Raw genomic sequence first — 10,864 nt, 5'->3', positions numbered from 1 at the left:
ATATATATATATATGTATATATATATATATATATGTATATATATATATATATATATATATATATATATATAAAATGCTCCCTAACTGCTGATAATTTTTGATGGCACCATCATGTGCTTACAATCTCCTTGCAAGCTCATGATGATTCTCAGAATCCGCTCAGATCCAGTTCTGTCATGGTCCGGGTGTGTGCCAGTGTGTCTCCCTCCGAGCCGGCGTCTCCACCCCTGGGAGGGGCCTCAGTGTTTTTGCTGATCGCTTACATCTGTGGGTAATTAGCCGGGGACTCATAAGGCCAGCGTTCTCAATCTCTCTTCGCCAGATTCTCTGCTAACATCAGTCAGTGCAGGCCACCACCATAATTCCCTACGTGTTTTTGTGAATCACCTTGCCTCACTATATGTTTGTTTTTTGTGCGCCTCTTCTTAGCTACACCTAACTGTCAACCCCTGTCGAAGAGCTTCTACTTGGATGCTGGACCTTCTGGCAGTCCCTCAGGCTATTACCAAAATTACCTACCTGCCTCTCTGCCTCCACGCCAGGAGTTTTTTGGATTTACACACCCGGACTACTCACCCCTCTATGTCATCTCCGACCTCCGTTGGCAAGTACGCAGTACGAAGGAGGATTCTGAGCCAACAATATATTCATATGCCTCCTTATCTGTGTTTTGAACATTTGCATTCTGTTACAGTGACCCCGACCTTTTCCTGGACCCTATGTGACTTGCTTTCCAGTCCAATCCCTGGAATAGCTGTCCTCTCTGACCCGGACCAGATCGTTACTTAGTTTAACGTCTACTCTCACCTTTTGTTTATGAATATTTTGTGTAAACATTAAACATTATTCTTAAAATATACTTACGAGCTGTTCGGCGTTTTGCGTTTGAGTCCTGTCACTCGTCTGAAACGGTCTCGGCCGTAACAAGTTCACACAAATAAATAATTCCCATGTGTTTTTGAAAGCTTGAATCATGAATCATAACGAGGCAGTCACATCATTTCAGAGGAGCCTCTTTTGTCTTTCGTCATGTGATATTCTGAAGAACTATATGGACCTCAACATGGGCTTCATTTGGACACGCCCCCTTAAGTGTAACTAACCGGTACAATGATAACAGCAGGAGGAGAATGCAAACTTGATTTGTTTTTTGCAGATAAAATCAAAAAGTCAGTCTATTGATCCGCTATTCTGTAGTCGATCAGGAGGTACTTTATAGGTACAGAAATGTCCAATAATATCCATAACAAAATTATCATACAGTCCGAAATTCTGCTCTCCAGTCAGCTATGAAGTGCTTGTTAAGCAATGCATTGTAACCATTGCAGTGTTTGTGTAGGGGCATGCATGTAGATCTACAAATAATGCAATTACAATCATAATAATTAAAGATAGTCAGCCTACTTTTATTTAAATTTTATTGTCATGTTAGATGAGAAAATGTTGAAAATCTGAATAGATTGTAAACTCTGCAGTCCTGAAATGCAGAGTTATGGCAATGAAATTCTTTACATAATTTCAGCGTGCAGGAAATTTTTGGATGGGCCAGTAATCAAATCATGATGATGCACTGCAGCCAAACTGCTTTCTGCACTAACACAATAACATTATAAAAGTCAGAGCAGTCAAAACAAGAAACCTACTGCCCATGCTGAAAATCCTCCCCACAACATGCACAGAGTCAGAAGGCTACAGAAGGGTATCCTGTATGTGTCTTTTTTTAAGAACCTAAAGAAACCTGATGTGTCACTCTGACACCTCAGCAGCTTTGATAAAAAAAAAAAAGTTATTTGACACCACAGGGAAGGAAATGTTACAGCTGCTTTGAGAAGCTTATTTTTTCATAATTTTGACCAACTTTTTACTCCTTAAATCATTTTCCCTTTATTTGTTTTCCAACAACACTCACACAGGAAAACCCTTCTGTTCCCAGTCTGTTCCCAGTCTGTTCCCACTATGTCTATTCTTGCTGCTTATTGCAAAGTGTCTGTGTCCACGTCCTGATTCGGAGTTAATTCGATGTTTCCTCCTTCATCTGGAACCTAGTGTGACCTTCGGAGCGATGCCATGATGTCACCTTAATTTGAGTGTGTGTATCACATGTGAGCACAAAAGCACACACACACCGCAAAAAACACCAGCTCTGCTACTTCCCTCCAAAACCCCTTCTTTACACAGCGTAGCATTGTTTCCGAGCCAAAATTACCACATCAGCAGCACTCCAAATACACCCCACATCCTTCGCTCCCAACCTGGCGACAATGAGAGAGAAATCCTTCTTTTGGAAGAGGAGAGACGGGGATTTCTTCTCTCCCCAGTTCCCAGCGTGGTAATAGCTGCTGTGAGAGCTTTACTAATTGGTTTCTTAATCTTTTGAAATGGGTAAAATAAAGTATCAGAGAGGGTGAGAGAGGCTGAAAATGAGAATGATAAAAAAGAGAGAGGCTCATGTGCTCGTGTCTTTTTTAAATGTGTGTTGTTTACAGTTTGTCTTACTCTGGAACGGTGTATGTGAACACACAAAGTGCAAGTGTACAGTATGTGTGTGGTCTGTGTGTGTGCATGAATGCCGGCCTGACCGTGTATGTTTGTGTGTGTGTGTGTGTGTGTGTGCACGGGGGGGAGGGGGGGGCAATACTTCCTGATGATTCATCAGTGGAAAACACAATTAACTCCCTCACTGCCTCCCAATTATTTCCGTAGAGGAGATTAAAGCCTCCCAACTGAGACGATGAACAATCGAGGACACACAATCATCTGAATCAAATGTTCCACTGGTCAGACCGTCCAGCGGAGTCTGTTTTCACATTGTGGACTCATAGCTTCCCTACCAGCTGTCAGCTGGGATAAGCCTGTCAATCCAAATGAACCGCTTCTTGTTTTCTTTTTCTTTCTTTTTTTTGGTCACTCTAAACCAGCTGTGCCAATTACAGTTATGTTGATCATCACCTTACATACATAAATCAATTGGCCAACATTATTATGGGAGGTGATAGAATTGGAGGAAGAGGAAAAGGGAAGAGGTGTGAACCCTCTGCAGCTGGCTGGATGTGGCAGATAGTCTGTATCAGGACACATTAGGGAAAAAAGTTCTAAATGGGTTGAATTATAACATATGTTAAAAGTAATCATTAGTTTTGTCCCTTATTTCTCTTTCAGATTGTTTGTCCTCTTTATCCTTAAAGGGTACACATGTCAGGATTGTTGTAATTGTTATTATTCTGAGTGATTTGCCATCTTTATTGTTTGATTTAAAATCAACAGTAGTGATGTACAGAGGCAAGAATTTATATGTAATGCTAACAGAATAAATACTGTGTACAGTGTGTTCTGAAAAGATGACACATGCTCTATGTTATCACGTTATCACTAATATATGAGGTGTGATTAAAATCCGAGACTCAAAAGAGCCTTTTAATTTAACTTTACCTGATCTTTAACTGGACCAGTTCATGTCTAAGGTAATCTTCTTCAATTCAATTTCAATTCAATTTTATTTATATAGCGCCAAATCACAACAAAAGTCGCCTCAAGGCGCTTCATATGCCCATGCAATCTTTAGCATCTGAGTTATTTTTTTGGTCTCTCAGTGAAAGTCCCACTCACTACTTTGCGCTTGTGCCTCTGCAGTATACAATAGATCTTATTTTCTTATTAATAGATCCTAATTTAAATTTTGTGGGGTGGCCAGTGGACCCTAGGCCCCCCATTTGTGGTTCCCCTGCCCTCACCTTGTCAAAATCCCAACTTGATATTCATTTTTAGGTAGCAGAAGAACTCACAGTGGCTGAGCAGATGAGCTGTGGCAGCAAAACAGTTCAAGAGGACGTCATACCACCACAAAGTGGTACTGACAATCTGAGCTGATGTGGCCTTGGACAAATTGAAAAGTGTTGAAAACGGCAGGATCATCGATAGGAGCCCAGCTCTTCTTACAATGAGGGCGACGATTCCTTACCTGGACTCTCCTTTGAAATTCATTTTGGAAATCATAACTTCCACAGCCCCCGTCCTCCTACAGACTAAAGATCAGAGTCATCAGATAACAGTTACATTGTTATCATCGCACATCTCAAAAGCCAGCACCTGTGACGCTACAGAAGTGCACTGGCACACGTGGCATGACGCACAGTGTAATTCCCTCTAAAAAAAAAAAAAAAAAATGAAAACAGTTTATGAATTTGATATGTTCACTTTGGACTATTTTTTAAAATTTACATGATTTTCAAATCACTGCATTATGTTTATATTCAAAATCTCCTATGGCTACAGTACTTATGAAATCCTGAGCTCATCTCAAGGAGTTTATCCTGTTATGCATTTTTCCCTTTGTACCCTTTAAACTGTCATCATGATGCTTTCTGATAGTTTTGTAACATTTCATCTCACTATCTCTAAACATTTAGCCAGCACAAAAACTGATTTGATGCAACACATAAATATTGGCCACCATCGATCACATTTTGCATTAACCAGGTCAGTCAACAAGGCCGACACACTAATAGCAACAATTGGTCAATACATCAGTGAACCAGTATATTTTGCACAGGATCTTTTTTGGAACATTTTGCAGGAATGGCAATGTAATAATCGAAGAGAAATTGATAAAGTGATGCAAAGATAATTGTGAAATTATGTGAAATTAAAATTTGCCTTGAGTCTAATATCCACCACAGGAGGGTGAGGGTCAGAAGGCTCAGACAGAGCATCATAAAATCTTCGCTGATCCTCTGAGTCATGCAGAATTTGCATGCTCACACAATAATCACTGAAGAAACAGCTGAACTGTTTTTTTTTTTCAGTTTTCTTTAAGCAAAACACAAGAAGTGTAGCAATAAGATCATAAATAGACTATTTTGATTGTACATGTAACTCAGAATTCAATACATGCTAATCCTAGAGTGCAATATAATACTTGCGTGTGAAATCCCACCTGCACATACGAGGTATTCTTTGGTATCAGTGCCTCGCTGTACGAGCTCCTAAAAAATTTTCAGCAAACATGCATCCTGTTGGGACTGCATTTTTTCCCCCCTTTTTCCCTTCACTGATTTTTCTTGTTTTGGAAGCCAAATTTGGTTTGGAGGAGAATGAGTTCCTTCACAACAGCTGCATGTTGGAAAATAATAAATTGGGATTACCAGACGCCCTCTCACTAATGTGAATGAGCAGCATCATAGCTTTGACAAAAACCTTACATAAGAGTACATACATACAAACTTTACATACCATTTAAGTAACCCACAGCACTGACTACACACTGAGAGACATAAATGGGGTTTATCACTACTACATGTCTTTCCATGTGTTTGCTGCTGATTGTGCTAAAAGCTTCTGTGGTTGCAGTTCTTCTTTGGCTGGTTGTTTCTCCAACCAAACTCCCTGCATGCACCATTTTCATAAAAAGTGCCACTCGTGTTTAGACCATTAATTAGCTTTTGTGAGCTGGTTGTAGAGTGAATTACCATTTGGCAGTGAAGCCAAATGCAATTACGGTCATAAGCTCCAAACCTCAAGATGTGCCCCACCTTTGTGAGCAGTGCCAGATCTTTTGTTTCTTACTTTTCCTTACCTTTGTCTGAGTCGTGGAAAACATTTCCATTACTTCTATGTGTGAGTGCCTGAAGTTAAGAGAAAGGCCCTTTTTAACAAAGTAACAAAGTAAATCCTGTACATGCTGGGGATCATCGCTATAGCATCTCCTAGCTGTGTTTTTGCCTCATTGCTTTGATTTCCTTATCTGAACAAGCAGCTTTTTTTTGTCTTTATCATCTGAACATGCAGACAGAGAATACAGATTGTAACAACAGTACAAGAGGTACTCGCTCAGAATCAGCGGTGTTTTGTCCCAGGGCTCTGATAAGAAAGTTGCAACATGTCTGTCCTGTAGTAGAAATGTTCCTCAGTTATATCAAAGGAAGACATATCCAGTTACATTGTCCAGTTACAAAACGTCCCATATATTTTAAGGAACAACAATGTTTGCAGCATTTTTCGTGGTGTGCACTCTGAGTGCTTTCAGCTTCAGTCAGTACGTCTGTTTCTGATGGGTGGGAGGTCCAGCACTTACTGTATACCCCTTCCAGTTAAGCTGGCTTTCTGTCTTCATGACTCTGACTTCACACAGCACAAGGGCCCTGTGTTTTCAGTTTCCCAAATAGGCCTAAATAAAGCATTCTGTCAGAGCCTTGTGGCCTGAGATCAACAGGCGAGTGGAAAGGGTGGTGGTGGTAATGAGGTGACGTTACATATAGGTGAATGCCTGCATGTATGAGATTGTAATCCTGGATAAGTCTCTCTAGCTGGCTTGGGACCAAATATTCCTGCATAACACAATAGGTTTTGGCACATATCCAAAAGTGGACTTGCTCTGGGTTTAACAGCGCAATCCATTCTGACCTTTTTTATTTTTCTTTTCTTTTGAAAGAGCTCATAATAACTAATGTCGCCTGGCCTGAAGAGAGATTGGAAGGGAAAATGTGCGTAAAGGGTTTTTTTTCCACCATGTGTTTGGTTTTGTGAATAAAGTTGGGGATAACCCTTAAACCCGCCCTGCTCATAAAACTTTTTATCCCCTGCTGGATTAACTGTAACGGTCTCTGTGTCTCTTAAACACTTTTTTTTTGGCTTGCTGCTCATTATCTCCAACATTTAATTCTTCTGTTTTCATTTTACTCTGGTCCCACTGGTGGCATTCCCATATTCTAGAAAACAACAGTTTGGGCGGTGGAGCTGAGTAAAGCAAACCTTGCTGAAGTGCCATTGAACGCAGACACTAAACATGGTGACATGTCTGGGAACTGTAAAAAATGAAAAGGAAAATGAAAATGAAAAGAAGAAAAAAAAACATGATACAACTAACTTTTCCCCTGGGTTCGTATAAATAAACTTTATATCTTGGAAAGTTATGTGGGAGAAAGACAGAACAGATTTATGTGGGAGAAAAAGAAGGAGAGGAGGAAAGAAGAAGGAGAAGAGACTGTAAAGAAAAAAATCTCCTAGTTAGAATACAATATATAACAATTAACAAAAATAGATATAATCAAAAAAGAGTCAAGATTATAAAGCAACACACTGGAGTTCATAAAGGAGACATTTTCACACCAGCCAATGACATTTAATTTGTGATTTCACCAAGATTCACTTTTTTTCTCATCTCACAATGCTGATTCTCATATGCCATATATAGTTGTGGAAATTGTTGCTGCCCTCAGAAATTCCCAAAATTGAACAAACATGATAAGTGGCATGTTATTTGTCCTGTGTTTAACTCTTTGCCCATTCAAAGCCTTTCCTGGACTGAGATGTTGTCATGTTTTAGGCCTGCTCATTGAACAAAATGACTGGGTGTGCATCAGCTGCCTATTTAGCTACCCTTGGAAAACCCGACGAACTACTCTGATAGTCTTTATTGATATACTGAGATGTCATGATTGATCATTAAGGGTTCAGGGGAGGTTGTCAAATGTTGTCTTTATGGAGGAAAGACTTTAAGATGCAGAAATTAAGGATCATCACACACAGACCTTGAGACCAGTTAGCCAATCCAGTATCACGGCTTCCCCTGCTGGTACTGCAACTTCTGCATACGTGTCCATGTCATGCTTTGAAAAGGCAAAGTGTGAACTGGACACAGTGGACTGGTATGTCTATTACATGCTTTGCCATGAAATTGGGTTACAATCAGTCAGCAATTCCTTGGTGCTAGGGAAAATCTGTATTACCCTACTGGCTGGTGAATAGGTCTTAGAGGTTGTTGGCAGTTGTTGGGTGTAAGTGGTTTCAAAAATGGTGCTTCACCAAAAACCTCTTTGTGTGCAAACACAAACGCTAACTCTCTACAGAGTAGTACTGACCCTTATTACTAAAGTGCAATATTAGAACAGAAACAGGGAAGGTTCTCATCTGAAATAAAATCTGTGCCTTACTGTTGAAATCAACAAACTAAGAAACAACTTTTAGGCGAGCAGCTACTGTTTCCCCTTTGCATTGTACTCTTCGCAGTATCACTACTGCTTTGCGAGTAATTGGTGAGTGTTTTCAAATGAGTCATCGTCTTCCTTACAATTAATGGCAAGTAAATTTCTCTAAATTCACCTAGCAACAGCAAGCAATCCCTTGCCAACCAGTCATATTTTTGATGTCCACCCAGCTTTTCACCTTCTTTTACCGTTGTCTGACAGCCCTGAACATTACTGTATGTTATGTGTCTGTACAACAACTTGGAGACCAGTGTATATAATGTACACCGAATAATGATGACAGTGGACTTGTACATGACAAAAATTTACTGATGTACTGGTCAATGAAATAAATGCTGTTTGATACTATACATAGATCCGTCTCATCATATTAGCCGGAGATGTTGTATTTTAAGAATGATATGATTTTACCAAGGAAAATATTAAAAAGCAAGATATGTTCATCCAGCTGCACATAGTTTGAAGACAGTTAGCTCTGCTGATAAAGAAATTTTAACATTGCCAGCTAACCAGATCAACCCTGGAACAAAACAAGATAGACTTGAATTTGAATGCGTGAACATTGTCTAACATTAGCCAAAAGAAGGGCAGCTCAGTTTTTTGGTTTTTGCAAACAAGCCTCTATGAACTTAATGCACTGCTGATGTTGACTGCCTTGAAATAGAAGTCATCTGCTTTGGACTACTTTGCATAGTTTAACTTTGAGCTTCTCTGCAGAAAAATTCCACTTACTGATGACTATAAAGTGATTTAATATGAGTCAGTGGATCCAATTGAAGGGATGAGCTAAATCCCCACAATTATATGTTAAGTAATAGCAAGCTGTCTTAAGTGTTCTAATCTTGCTCTCTGGATCAGTGCTTTTGAAGTGCAGAAATTTGTCAGCTTTGTGCACCAGTTCATTTAACCCTAATCTGTTGGAGTATTGACTGCTCCACACAAAAGGAATGTTTTGTAGGCAGTAAAATGGCAGGAGTCTGCTTTATATTGTCCCGACTAAGCAATCAAGCTTGCTTAGCAAACCAGTTCCCCCTTCAGCAGTTCTTTTTATTGGATTAAATGATGTGCAATAAAGGCAAAACACCAGGGGGAGTACAGAGAAAAACTAACCCTCTGAGAGTTGTTGTGAATGATACAGACTAACCTATTTGATGCCGTCTCTTTGTCATCAAATGTGTAAAATCAGACATGCAGATTAATATCATTGGGCATTTTGTTTTTCTTTTTAATGTTCTGGGCCTTCAAGAAAGCTCTCATGTTCCAAGAAAATGTGACCAGTACGTTTTCAAAGAGTCTTTGATGGCACAGAGTGCTGCTGGCACAAAGACAGACAACATTGGATAAGATGGAGGGAAGAAAAAAAGAGCAAGTGGGATGCATCAGGGAGTTCAGAGAAGAAGCTGTATGCCAGGAGGAAGTGACAGTGTCATGGTACCAGTGAGGCCATTCAAGATCAGAATCGGTTCTGACCCATTTCCCCTCCATCATTCCGGTTCTTTGTCTTCATTTGTCTGCCTGTTGGTTACACTAAACCCTTTCACAGAAGATGCAAGGAACGAGGTGGATTTTTTTGTGTTAGGGTATTAGCCTCTGTCAGCCTAAATAGGCTTTAATTGGGGGGAAGTTTGGTCCAACACAGGCTGGATTTTCTAGACATACACACACACACACACAGGTGCCAACTGACCCTGCTTTGACTTCTTTCATCCAAATAAGCTTCATCTTGATATCACCACCATATCTGTGCTTTCTTCCCTTTTCTTTTGAAGACTTTTAATCTCTTCTCCTTGTTTCTTCCCTTGTCCTGTCCTGTCTTTCCTCTGTTTTGCTCTCTGTTCTTTGCCTCACAGGAACATAGTTACTTTCTTTCAGCCTTCTAACTTTAAATGTTATGTGTAAGGATCATAAATGTGTATGTGCATGTTGGAATGCTTAAGGCTGGATTTCCAGATTCCAGCACTGCTTCATGAAGCTTTAGCTCTAGGGGGGAAAAATGTATTTTTTTTACATTCCCTCAAAAACTTCTGTCACTGACCCACAAAAATGCTTGCTGTGTTTTTACTGCCTCCCTTTTCACTGAATGTCATTTAGTGTTCATTTGCTAAATCACAGAAAACGTGTTAACATTACAACCAACTAAACCAACCACAGGATAGTGTACATTTTGGAGACTGACCTTTAAGGCAGCCTTTGACAGATGGCTTTAAAGTTTGCTTTATATTGTTAATCACATTGAACTTTTTGTAGGTTCCATTTTATTTGTAGATCAGACTTTCTGTTGTGTCAACTATTCTTTAAAAATGTAGAAGGGCAGTAGAGCCTTTAGCTTTCAGGTTCCTCTCTTGTGGAACCAGATTCTGGTTATGATTCGAGAGGTAAGAACCCTCTCTTGTCCTTTTTTACATGTATCGCGCAGCAGGAAGTAGTCCACTTCCGAAACCTTCTGACCACTGGAAATACAGTAAAGGTGCTGCCTGGAGAAAGCATGCAGCAGACAGCACACACAACATGCTCTTGCTAAAAGTTCAGTTCTGTGCTCTTTGAACATCAGTGCTGTCTGAAATGACATTCACCTTGTGTTAGGGATCTGGTAGGTTAACGGGGTGTCAGACATTTGCATTACGTAGCTAACATAAAAATTAATTTGTGCATTTGTAAAAACTTGGATCAGGTCACCCTCTGCCAGCATTATGCTGCTACAGGCTCAGGCTGCTGGGGTGAGAACCTCTCTCACCCAACCTACTGCATGTTATTAACTTTAATGTTTTCTGTCTCCTGTGATTTGTGCTTTTTTCCTGTTTCTCCGCTCTCCCTACTTCCTGCCCACTGTTGCTGAGTGTTTGCTCATAGAGGGAAAGATTGGATCATCTGGTTTGTATCTA

At 40.0% G+C, this 10,864-nt stretch overlaps 1 long non-coding RNA gene across 1 annotated transcript; it reads left to right on the top strand.

Annotated features, from left to right (window-relative positions):
• The first annotated feature begins 197 nt into the window (after window positions 1-197).
• Window positions 198-859, top strand: LOC113023335 (uncharacterized). Its single transcript, XR_003272547.2, has 3 exons — window positions 198-339; window positions 430-608; window positions 695-859. It is a non-coding gene; the product is annotated as an uncharacterized LOC113023335 (long non-coding RNA).
• Window positions 860-10,864: the final 10,005 nt, after the last annotated feature.

Source organism: Astatotilapia calliptera, chromosome 6 (assembly GCF_964374335.1).
Source record: "Astatotilapia calliptera chromosome 6, fAstCal68.1, whole genome shotgun sequence".
In the NCBI taxonomy this organism is placed as follows: Eukaryota; Metazoa; Chordata; class Actinopteri; order Cichliformes; family Cichlidae; genus Astatotilapia; species Astatotilapia calliptera.
The sequence above is the reverse complement of the archived record's forward strand: the minus strand, read 5'-3'. Positions and strand labels throughout refer to the sequence as shown.